The sequence below is a fragment of the Tribolium castaneum genome, unplaced genomic scaffold, assembly GCF_031307605.1.
Source record: "Tribolium castaneum strain GA2 unplaced genomic scaffold, icTriCast1.1 ptg000090l, whole genome shotgun sequence".
Taxonomy (NCBI): Eukaryota; Metazoa; Arthropoda; class Insecta; order Coleoptera; family Tenebrionidae; genus Tribolium; species Tribolium castaneum.
In genome coordinates, this window is record NW_026986687.1 from 1 (window position 1) to 12,500 (window position 12,500).

The 12,500-nt window shown below is 43.7% G+C and overlaps 1 non-coding gene and 1 pseudogene across 1 annotated transcript; both read left to right on the top strand.

The window, feature by feature from the left end:
• The first annotated feature begins 9,357 nt into the window (after positions 1 to 9,357).
• LOC135267774 (5.8S ribosomal RNA) lies at positions 9,358 to 9,514 on the top strand. The gene has a single exon (XR_010336147.1). It is a non-coding gene; the product is annotated as a 5.8S ribosomal RNA (ribosomal RNA).
• A 476-nt stretch (positions 9,515 to 9,990) lies between these two features.
• Positions 9,991 to 12,500, top strand: part of LOC135267775 (large subunit ribosomal RNA) — a 4,572-nt pseudogene continuing 2,062 nt past the window's right edge.

The window sequence follows — 12,500 nt, forward strand, 5'->3', positions numbered from 1 at the left end:
GATGAGTATTTTATTCTCTCGTCTGTCTCAAAAAACACAAAAACACAGTTCCCTGGTTGATCCTGCCAGTAGTCATATGCTTGTCTCAAAGATTAAGCCATGCATGTCTCAGTACAAGCCAAATTAAGGTGAAACCGCGAAAGGCTCATTAAATCAGTTATGGTTCCTTAGATCGTACCCACATTTACTTGGATAACTGTGGTAATTCTAGAGCTAATACATGCAAACAGAGCTCCGACCGGAGACGGAAGGAGCGCTTTTATTAGATCAAAACCAATCGGTGGCGGTTTCGCCGTCATCGTACAACTTGGTGAATCTGAATAACTTTACGCTGATCGCACGGTCTCGCACCGGCGACGCATCTTTCAAATGTCTGCCTTATCAACTGTCGATGGTAGGTTCTGCGCCTACCATGGTTGTAACGGGTAACGGGGAATCAGGGTTCGATTCCGGAGAGGGAGCCTGAGAAACGGCTACCACATCCAAGGAAGGCAGCAGGCGCGCAAATTACCCACTCCCGGCACGGGGAGGTAGTGACGAAAAATAACGATACGGGACTCATCCGAGGCCCCGTAATCGGAATGAGTACACTCTAAACCCTTTAACGAGGATCAATTGGAGGGCAAGTCTGGTGCCAGCAGCCGCGGTAATTCCAGCTCCAATAGCGTATATTAAAGTTGTTGCGGTTAAAAAGCTCGTAGTCGAATTTGTGTCCCGCGCCGCCGGTTCATCGTTCGCGGTGTTAACTGGCGTTTCGCGGGACGTCCTGCCGGTGGGCTTAGCTCGAGAGGGCGGCCCAACTCAATCCCGCCGCGGTGCTCTTCATTGAGTGTCGAGGTGGGCCGGCACGTTTACTTTGAACAAATTAGAGTGCTTAAAGCAGGCTAAAACTTCGCCTGAATACTGTGTGCATGGAATAATGGAATAGGACCTCGGTTCTATTTTGTTGGTTTTCGGAACCCCGAGGTAATGATTAATAGGAACGGATGGGGGCATTCGTATTGCGACGTTAGAGGTGAAATTCTTGGATCGTCGCAAGACGGACAGAAGCGAAAGCATTTGCCAAAAACGCTTTCATTGATCAAGAACGAAAGTTAGAGGTTCGAAGGCGATCAGATACCGCCCTAGTTCTAACCATAAACGATGCCAGCTAGCGATCCGCCGACGTTCCTCCGATGACTCGGCGGGCAGCTTCCGGGAAACCAAAGCTTTTGGGTTCCGGGGGAAGTATGGTTGCAAAGCTGAAACTTAAAGGAATTGACGGAAGGGCACCACCAGGAGTGGAGCCTGCGGCTTAATTTGACTCAACACGGGAAACCTCACCAGGCCCGGACACCGGAAGGATTGACAGATTGAGAGCTCTTTCTTGATTCGGTGGGTGGTGGTGCATGGCCGTTCTTAGTTGGTGGAGCGATTTGTCTGGTTAATTCCGATAACGAACGAGACTCTAGCCTGCTAAATAGGCGTATTTCGACATCCCAAATGCCGGCTGGAGCCGGGTTCGCCCGGTCTCTATGTGCGGTTTTTACTGTCGGCGTACAAACAATTCTTCTTAGAGGGACAGGCGGCTTCTAGCCGCACGAGATTGAGCAATAACAGGTCTGTGATGCCCTTAGATGTTCTGGGCCGCACGCGCGCTACACTGAAGGAATCAAAAAAAAAAAAAAAAAAAGGTGCCCGAGGGCACGTTTATTTAAGAATCAGCCGCCAAATTGGGCGGAAAGTCGGATACAAAATTTGAAGTCTATTTACAATATTTTCATTAATTATACTAAGTTAACGAAATGTATTTCCAGCTTTTCTATCGTCAAAGTATGCCGTCTCCTAAATTGAAGATGAACAATATTGAAAGGATAATTTATCAAAGCTTTCCCAAACCTTGCTTTTCGGTTTTGAAGTTGAACAAAAATGGTGAAATTAAATGTGACAAGAAAAGTCCAGTGTAGGAAAAGTTTGAGAAATTTTACAATTTTTAGGCTGACGGGGGCAAGTAAGAATTTTTGTAGAAATAAAAACTTAAAACTAACTTAAGTTAACCTAACTAACCTAGTCTAACAATCACACTAAAGGTGAGTGAAGTGAGAGTGTTTTGCGTGTATGCTTGTGTGATTGTGCGTGTGTGTTTGTGTATATGGGTGTGTGATTGTGCGGGAGAAAGTGTGTGTGTGTGTGCATTTATTGTGATTTGTGGGTGCGTGTGTAGGCTTGTGCAAACCCATGTTATGACGTGCATAAATGTGTATGTGCAAGCATGTGTGTGTGTATGCAAGTTTTGTGTATAGTGCAGGTGTGAAATTGCGTAACATGTAAGTGTGTGTGTGTTTTGTGTTTGTGTAAATTATGTATGTACAACTATTTACATTGTAGTTAATTAAATGTCAATCCGGGAAGTCATAATCGAGTGGTCAAATCCGGGTGATTTCCCAATCCGTTTTGTGCGTCTGCGAACAGGTGGTGCTCCAAAATCTAGTGGATTGAGTCATCCTAACCTAACATTACATGCTAACCTAACTAACTTATTCTAAAGTCAAATCCGGGGGAGTCAAATCCAGGGAAAGTGCACTAAACACTTCGTCATCGTCAATGTAAGGGACCTGTGTAAGGTCAGGGGGCCAAATTCCGGTAATTTCCCTAATCCGATTTTGAGCGTCCGTAAACATAGGGCACTCTAAAATCCGGTGGATTGGGTCATCGTCACATTCGGGGCAATTGTCACACTTCGCGTTTTCACTTTTTCCAAGTCTGGTTTGGTGGATTCCAAAATTCCCATGTCCTGTGAGAACTTGAGACTTGTGATGCGAAAACGTGATTGGGGGGCCTTCAAGTCGGTGAAAAACGTCCGGAAAAAATTCAAACGAAACTCGTCCTTTCGTCGATGTTTCCCATCGGCTTTGCCAACAGTCAAGGGCACGAAGTCGGGCATATTCTTTGCAGTGGGCCACGGAGTCGAAGGTCTGCGGTGTAATTACCTCATCGAAGAGTAAAGCACTCCGCCCATGTTTTATCTCGCTGATGCAATTTCGGACCTGAATTTCAATGTCTATGGGAAGGTTTCCAGCCAGGACAGCGGCGGCTTCTTTTGACACGGATGCGTAGCACTTTGCAAGAATACGGTTGAAGGGGGCTTGTGCAGACAGATATTGCCGGTTGTTCTTCACAACATGAAGTCTGTCTGACCAGATTCGGCTACCGTAGGTGATAATCGGAACAATTGCACCGTGATAAATCACGCGGAGTGATTCATCGCATGTTTGTCCAAATTTCCTTGAAGCAAGAGTTCGAAGACTCATTGAGATTTGCCGGACTTTCTTCGCTGCGTAGCTTGCATGGCTTTCGAAATGCAATTTGGAATCGAGAAGAATGCCAAGGTACTTCTGCGTTTTAACAAGCGAGATTTTCTTTCCGTAAATCCGAATGTCGAGGTCCCGGTGGTGGGCTCTCGGAGGACATTTATGTATCATAAATGTTGTCTTCGTTTCTGAAACTGTCAATTTATTACGAGTAGCCCAATCTGTAATTTTGTTTGTTACCTGATTTAATCTTGTCTTAAGTTGTGATCGAAGATCTGATTTCACAATAACAGCAAGATCGTCGGCGTATGCGATTGGAGTTGCAAAATCCGACCATTCTGAGTTCAAAAGAGTGTCCATAGTCAGGTTCCATAGTGTGGGGCCCAGAACAGATCCCTGAGGGCATCCTTTGGTGCAGAATTTTCGAACTGAGACGTCTCCCTGCGTAAATTCCACGACTCGGTCTGTGAGATAGCTCTTGATCATCGCTGTTAGTTTCGAAGTCACTCCTCGATTTCGAAGTGTTTTTATCAGAGAGGGCCACCATAAGTTATCAAAAGCGCCTTTGATATCAAAGAAGATCGTCGCCACATACTTGGCCTCGGAGTCCCGAATTGTTGAGACAAGTAAGTGCAGTGCATCACTTGTCGAACGTCCCTTGACAAATCCGAATTGGCGTTGAGAATGCAACGGCGACAGTTCTTCTTCCAACTTTCTCCTTATGGTTTTCTCAAGAATTTTGCCATGCTCCGGAAGCAGTGTTATCGGCCGGTAATTCTTGATATTTGAGTGGCTCGCTTTCGGGTCCTTAAGCAGAATTACAAGGTTGCCCTTTTTCCAGGTGGTCGGAAAGTAGTTTAGGGTCCAACAAGCATTGTATATTCTGGTCATTATCGGCGTAATTTTGGGGTGTAATCTTTTTAAGATCTTTCCTTTCAGGTTGTCAAGACCAGGGGCCTTTTTGTTTTGTATTTGAGAGACGAGCTGGTCGACTTCCGCCTCGGTAATCACAACGTCACTTCCCACTTCCGCTGTGGTAGCTCGGTAATCCCCTTGAGTGATTCGTTGCTCCTCGGTGTTGATGTCGGGGTCGTCATCAGGAAGCAGATTTGCGACGAGAAATTCCATGGTTGAACGAAAATCCCTGGTTATGTTTTCATCATCGGTTTGAAAAGATTGCAAAATTCCACGAGTTTTGAATTTTTCAGAGGCCAATTTGTAGATAACTCCCCAGGGATTCCGCGCCAGGTCATTTTCAGCAAATTCCAGCCAGCTTTGTCGTCTCCGTTTCTCGACTTTCTCTTTGAAAGTTTGTTTAGCCTTTGTCATTTCGTCGAAAAGGTGGTCAGAATATTCACGGAATCTGTTGCGATAAAATAGAGATTTTTTCGCAAGGTAGATTTTTCGAAATCTGTCCAATTCTTCATTCCACCAGTCGGGCCTACCCACAAAATTTTTCCGCTTTTTCCCGTGTCGTATAAATATAGCTTTAAGTCCGCTATATAGTTGATTGGTCGCGCTTTCAATTTCCCGAATGGAATCAATCGTCGAAAAACGTTCTTCCAGGCGGCTCAAGAGGGCGTCGACCTGCGGTTGCAGAATTTCTTCTTTAACCGAGTCCAAGTCCAATCTGAAAGTCAAAGAAGGTGTAGTATGGTCTGCATGTGAAAGATGTTTATTAATTTTAAAGCTTATTACATTATGATCAGATGTGGTTACATTTTCAACTTTCCAATTTGCTACTTCAATGAGAGGATTGTTTGAGATAATTGTCAGATCAATATTTGATTTGCCATTAATTGTCTGGAAAGTCGGGATATTGTTCGGTTGATTAGCTAAATTTAAGTTATAATTTACTAAAAATTCCTCAATAATGTGCGACTTTCTATCATTAATATGATCAAACCATAGTTGTGACCTCGAATTAAAATCTCCGCAGATAAGGACTCTACTACCTGCTACAAATTCCATCACTTTGTGCAGGTGTTCAAAAATTGGCAACGGATTTTCGCTTGGCGGCAGGTAGATGCTCAAACAAAAGATTAGTACATTATTTACCGAAATAGAAAGTAATGTTAAGAATTTATTTGAAAGTTGAGGGTAAAATAAGGGATTTAAACTTGGGTCAAAACACAAAATTGCCGTTTGGAATTTTGGATCGTTAGTTGCAAAGCAGCTAATTGCGGTCGAGATTCCTGACAATCTGTAATTTTGCCCGTATTTGACCCTATGCGGCTCTTGTAAAAATGCCAATTGGAAATTATTATCAAGTGCATATTTAACTAATTCTGCCGTTGCCAATTTCGCGCCATTGCAGTTTAGCTGAATTATATTAATTGTGTTATCCATCAAAGTCGATGTTTTTTAGGGCCTCTTGCATCCGGTGTTTGTAAATGGGACAAATGGTTGACCCTGCTGGATGATTAAGTTCTTGTTGGCCGGCTCTTTCACAATTACTGCATTTGTGTTTGTCCTCATTATTTTTGAAATTACAAGAAATTGACTCATGATCATTGCTGGCACAGTAACCACACTGTTTTTCAGAGTTGCAAAATTTTGAGACGTGCCCAAATTTCTGACATTTAAAGCATCTTGTTATTCTCAGGTAATCTCTAACATGCAGGGATTTCCAGCTTACGAACAATTTGCTACCTGATGCGATAAAGTAATTCCGCGCAGCGGGATGAATTTCAATAACCCAATGGTTTGTTTTTCCCTCTTTATTCCCTGCTTTGAAAGCCGATTTTACAAATTGTTTTGGAATATTTCCCGGTAAATCTGGTTGCTTTTGAATTTCCTTAATTAGCTCGTCGGCCACCATTTCTTTCGGGACATCAAAAACTTGAATTTTTGGCCACACTTTATTAATTCTTTCCGCTTGTAAATTTAAAGATTTGAGGACAGGGCTATCAGTTAAGTTCAAAATAGACGAACACGTGGACTCAATTAAAATTGCATTATTTCTAATCGGGACGATTTTATTCACTTTAATGCCAAATTCATGCGGTGACTTGGATGTTAATATTTTTCTCGTGTCTTCGGATGATTTCACATTTTTTAGACTTTCATTGGGTTTGACAATTACTTTATAGTTGCTCTGAGGGAGCTTTGCCGGGGCTGTGACGGGTTCAGTGCTTTTTGTTAAGTTTGACTTTAAAATCTGGCTGTATCTCGGTCCAATCGGCGACGAATTTGGGTTTAAATTATTTATTTTATTATCAATGACTTTTTCCACAATGCTGGCTATCTTATTTTCAATATCGGATTCAAAACTAGGTTTTCTGAAGCTTAATAAAATATTTCTTAGGCCGGATTGTATGTTTTGTATAGCCGTTTGATAAGTTTGTCTCTCGCGGATAGACTCTTTCGATTTCAGAATGAAACTATCTAAAACTTTTAAATTTTTTGAGCAGTCTTCAATAATATTTGCGATATCATCGCCGGAGTTTTCATGATCCAATTGATCGCTTGTCGACGTCGTCGAGTTTCGACGTGACGACCCCATTTTTAAATAAAAGCCCTGATGGGCAGATAAATTTTAAGCGACTCACCAGATTTTGTATGATTTTGTCTTGGTGTTTGCACTTCCACAAGCACAAACTGTTTGTCACTTCTCAATGCGCGTTGGTCCGAGCGGAGCGAAACGATCCGATCGGTTCAAGCGGTGAACAGCGACTGACTGAAGGAATCAGCGTGTCCTCCCTGACCGAGCGGTCCGGGTAACCCGCTGAACCTCCTTCGTGCTAGGGATTGGGGCTTGCAATTGTTCCCCATGAACGAGGAATTCCCAGTAAGCGCGAGTCATAAGCTCGCGTTGATTACGTCCCTGCCCTTTGTACACACCGCCCGTCGCTACTACCGATTGAATGATTTAGTGAGGTCTTCGGACCGGTGCGCGGTGGCGTTTCGACGTTGCCGATGTTGCTGGGAAGATGACCAAACTTGATCATTTAGAGGAAGTAAAAGTCGTAACAAGGTTTCCGTAGGTGAACCTGCGGAAGGATCATTAACGTGTAAATGTTGTTGTTTAGTTGTCACACATACACACACATTTTGTCTGTGCTGATCAACAAAAAACACACATACATACACTATTCGTATGATGATCAATTCTCATACAAAATTCTTTATTATGCGTCGAACGGAAAAGCAACAACGGGTCGTCTTGCATTAAGCGGATCTGTTGTTACGTTTTTCGATTTATTTTATAAATCGATTGTAAACGTGCCGTAAACGACGTTTTCAAAGAATTTTTTCGAACATTAACACGAATCAATATTGTCGAAAGATGGTTATGTGCTAACGTTTTATTATTGCTTTCGCAGTGCCGGTCTTAGCGTATTTCCATCATCGTATTCGCTTCGAAAAAAAGTACTAATACACAGTGGTGGTGTATAATTAATGTGCAAGAGATGTTGTTGTTGTTGTTGTAGTATTTGTATATGGTTGGAGTTATTTATAATAACAAACAAGAATGAATGAATGAATAATAATGGTGTCTGCCAATACGATCGTACTTTATGTACACGACTAAAACTTTATACATACAAACCATAATAATAAATAAACTCGAAACAACCAACAACAAAATTAATACGCTACTGTACATACAAATACACATTTATACATACCATCATTTTACTTAACCGATGGTGAGTGATGTTTGAAAAATAAACGCTTAGGCTTACGGTTTTGTAAGCCAGTCTTTGCGTATTTTCTTCATCGTATTCGCTTCGGAAAAAAGAAAATAAAGATGGTGTATAATTAATGTGTAAAAGAGATGTTGTAGTTGTAATTTAATTTGTAAATGGTTGGAGTTTATTAATAAATAAAAGGGGCTGTCTATTCGTCTGTACTTTATGTACAAGACTAAAACTTTATACATACAAACCATAATAATAAATAAACTCGAAACAACCAACAACAAAATTATTACGCTACTGTACATACAAATACACATTTATACATACCATCATTTTACTTTACCGATGGTGAGTGATGTTTGAAAAATAAACGCTTAGGCTTACGGTTTTGTAAGCCAGTCTTTGCGTATTTTCTTCATCGTATTCGCTTCGGAAAAAAGAAAATAAAGATGGTGTATAATTAATGTGTAAAAGAGATGTTGTAGTTGTAATTTAATTTGTAAATGGTTGGAGTTTATTAATAAATAAAAGGGGCTGTCTATTCGTCTGTACTTTATGTACAAGACTACAAAAACGTTTTATAACAATAAAAAGCTCGAAACAACCAATAACAAAATATACTACTACTATACTACTATACATACAAACGCACATTTATAAATACATAAAATCAATTTACTTTATCGATAGTGAGTGATGTTTGGAAAAAAACGCTTAGGCTTACGGTTTTCGGGTACCTGGGTTCCGCATGCGTCGAAGTAATAATTTACTTTAACGACGCGACGAACCGTAGGAATCTAAATAAAAAAGTTTATTAACTTTTTTAGATTCTGTGGGTTTTAAATGATATACGCCCGACTGACGAAGGAACGTTTTGCACTGCCTGTGCTTTTCTTTTGATTCGTTTTTATGTCGACGGACGTTCTTAGAATGCCCACCAAACGACGTATCACACAAAACACCCTACAATTGTATTGTTTGGTAAATATTGTTGTGATTAAGTTTGTAGCTGTGGCGTTTGTTTGAAGAAAACGTCTGGTTTTTCGACATATTTTCTATTTAATAAATATACATAATGCTTATCGCAAAAGGAGCAGAGTTTTATAGACAAAGTTGATAGAGAAAAAAAACCTAATAGATATATATACGTATTTATAAAACGTTAATATCATCGGGTTATTCTTTATGTAAACTTAAACTATAACTGCATACTCTTTTCGATAAGTAGAAACAAATGCCACTTTAATTAAATAAAATATTATAAAATATAACGCCGAACGTTTCTTTCGATTGGTCCGTTTCTCACATATACATCACAATTGTAATAACCTTAAGTAGTTATTTTTGTTGTTGTGTGATGATGAAACGATTTCGATGTGGAACGGTGCGTTATGTAATAATATTTTAAATTTGTTTGAAAAGATTACCCTGAACGGTGGATCACTTGGCTCGTGGGTCGATGAAGAACGCAGCTAATTGCGCGTCAACTTGTGAACTGCAGGACACATGAACATCGACATTTCGAACGCACATTGCGGTCCTCGGATATACTGTTCCCGGACCACTCCTGGCTGAGGGTCGTGTCAATTTCAAAGACTGCTCGGTTTTTGTCTTAAACACAGCGCACAATGTTGTGTAGACAATTACGTCGGAGCGTGTTGGGTGCAAATATGACGCGTTACTATAATTGTTAATTGATTGTCGGTTGTCATAATAAAATATTATGCAACGTAGACAACAATAAAAACAATATAAAAAATAACGCGGCATCCTAAAACGCAATAGCGGCTGACATTCTTATTAGTTTGTTGGTACAAGTTGGTTTAGACGTAGCACGTCCGATATTAAAAAGCAGCCACAACGCTTAAATTTCGAACGAAGCGATCGTCGTGTCCGAGACGTTAAAGTTGTTTATATGCATATTTTATGCACTATAATTAACAACAACAACATTCTCGCAACGACGTCAGATCGATGTTTGAAATTGTTTGGAGGCAGCCATATAAACGGAATACGTGTAATTATCGTCTGACAAAATAAAGGCAAATTTATATTTGCGACCTCAGAGCAGGTGAGACTACCCGCTGAATTTAAGCATATTATTAAGCGGAGGAAAAGAAACTAACTAGGATTTCCTTAGTAGCGGCGAGCGAACAGGAAAAAGCCCAGCACTGAATCCCGCGGCCGAAACCGGACGCCGGGAAATGTGGTGTTAGGGAGGATCCGTCATCCCGAGATTGTGCGACGCGTCCAAGTCCATCTTGAACGGGGCCACAGCCCATAGAGGGTGCCAGGCCCGTAGTGACCGTTGCCGATAACGGGAGGATCTCTCCTCAGAGTCGGGTTGCTTGAGAGTGCAGCCCTAAGTGGGTGGTAAACTCCATCTAAGGCTAAATATGACCACGAGACCGATAGCGAACAAGTACCGTGAGGGAAAGTTGAAAAGAACTTTGAAGAGAGAGTTCAATAGTACGTGAAACCGTTCAGGGGTAAACCTGAGAAACCCGAAAGGTCGAAAGGGGAGATTCAGCGTGACTCGATAGCGGCGCTAAATGATCGTGCGACGAACGGCGTACGCGTCGTTCGCGCCTTTTGTTTATGCGAACCGAAGTCGAACGCGTGCACTTCTCCCCCAGTAGGACGTCGCGATCCTTTGGGTGTCGATCTAAGGCCCGCGGTGGAGCCCGTTCGAACGGTTCGCCGTTTCGGACGAACCCGCGGTGTTTCCCGGTCGACTCGCTCGAAGGTATGCATATGGCGCCGGGCCGCTACACAGTTAGCGTCCGACCATTGGCAAGCGCGTTCGTTTATGACGGTAATCGCACCTGGTGTCGGTTCTGTCTACGAATGGCTGTTCGCCAATGAGTTCTCGGACAGACTCGGTTGAAACGCCGATCTGCGACGCTATAGCTTTGGGTACTTTCAGGACCCGTCTTGAAACACGGACCAAGGAGTCTAGCATGTGCGCGAGTCATTGGGACATGACTAAACCTAAAGGCGCAATGAAAGTGAAAGTTCGTCTTGCACGGACTAAGGGAAGATGGGCGGCCGTTACGGCTGTCGCCCCGCACTCCCGGGGCGTCTCATTCTCATTGCGAGAAGAGGCGCACCAAGAGCGTACACGCTGGGACCCGAAAGATGGTGAACTATGCCTGGTCAGGACGAAGTCAGGGGAAACCCTGATGGAGGTCCGTAGCGATTCTGACGTGCAAATCGATCGTCGGAACTGGGTATAGGGGCGAAAGACTAATCGAACCATCTAGTAGCTGGTTCCCTCCGAAGTTTCCCTCAGGATAGCTGGCGCTCGTCGCTTACGAGTTTCATCCGGTAAAGCGAATGATTAGAGGCATTGGGGTCGAAACGGCCTCAACCTATTCTCAAACTTTAAATGGGTGAGATCTCCGGCTTGCTCGAACTTTATATGAAGCCGCGAGACTCGAATCAGAGTGCCAAGTGGGCCATTTTTGGTAAGCAGAACTGGCGCTGTGGGATGAACCAAACGCCGAGTTAAAGCGCCTAAATCGACGCTTATGGGATACCATGAAAGGCGTTGGTAACTTAAGACATCAGGACGGTGGCCATGGAAGTCGGAATCCGCCAAGGAGTGTGTAACAACTCACCTGCCGAAGTTACTAGCCCTGAAAATGGATGGCGCTGAAGCGTCGTGCTTATACTCGGCCGTCAGCGGCATGTGCGGTCGGTTATTTAATTAACCGGCCATGAAGCCCTGACGAGTAGGAGGGTCGCGGCGGTGAGCGCAGAAGGACTGGCCGTGAGGCCGTCTGGAGCCGCCGTCGGTGCAGATCTTGGTGGTAGTAGCAAATACTCCAGCGAGGCCCTGGAGGACTGACGTGGAGAAGGGTTTCGTGTGAACAGCCGTTGCACACGAGTCAGTCGATCCTAAGCCCTAGGCGAAAGCCGATGTTGATGTGGTGTAGATATGTCGTTGGTTCGTTTTTAATTCGAACGTAAACGTACGAAGCGAGCACACACCCATTGGGCGAAAGGGAATCCGGTTCCTATTCCGGAACCCGGCAGCGGAACCGTTAATAATTCGGGCCCTCGCAAGAGAGTTCGTCGGGGCAACCCAAAAGGACCCGGAGACGCCGTCGGGAGATCCGGGAAGAGTTTTCTTTTCTGCATGAGCGTTCGAGTTCCATGGAATCCTCTAGCAGGGAGATATGGTTTGGAACGCGAAGAGCACCGCAGTTGCGGCGGTGTCCGGATCTTCCCCTCGGACCTTGAAAATCCGGGAGAGGGCCACGTCGAGGCGTCGCGCCGGTTCGTACCCATATCCGCAGCAGGTCTCCAAGGTGAAGAGCCTCTAGTCGATAGAATAATGTAGGTAAGGGAAGTCGGCAAATTGGATCCGTAACTTCGGGATAAGGATTGGCTCTGAGGATCGGGGCGTGTCGGGCTTGGCGAGGAAGCGGGTCGCGGCTGACGTGCCGGGCCTGTGCGAGGTGAAGCGTTGTTCCGTTTCGGCGGTCAATGTCGAATCCGAGTTCGGTCCCGTGCCTTTTGGCCTCCCGCGGAACCGTCTTGCTGCGAGGCTCCGGGTGCGCCC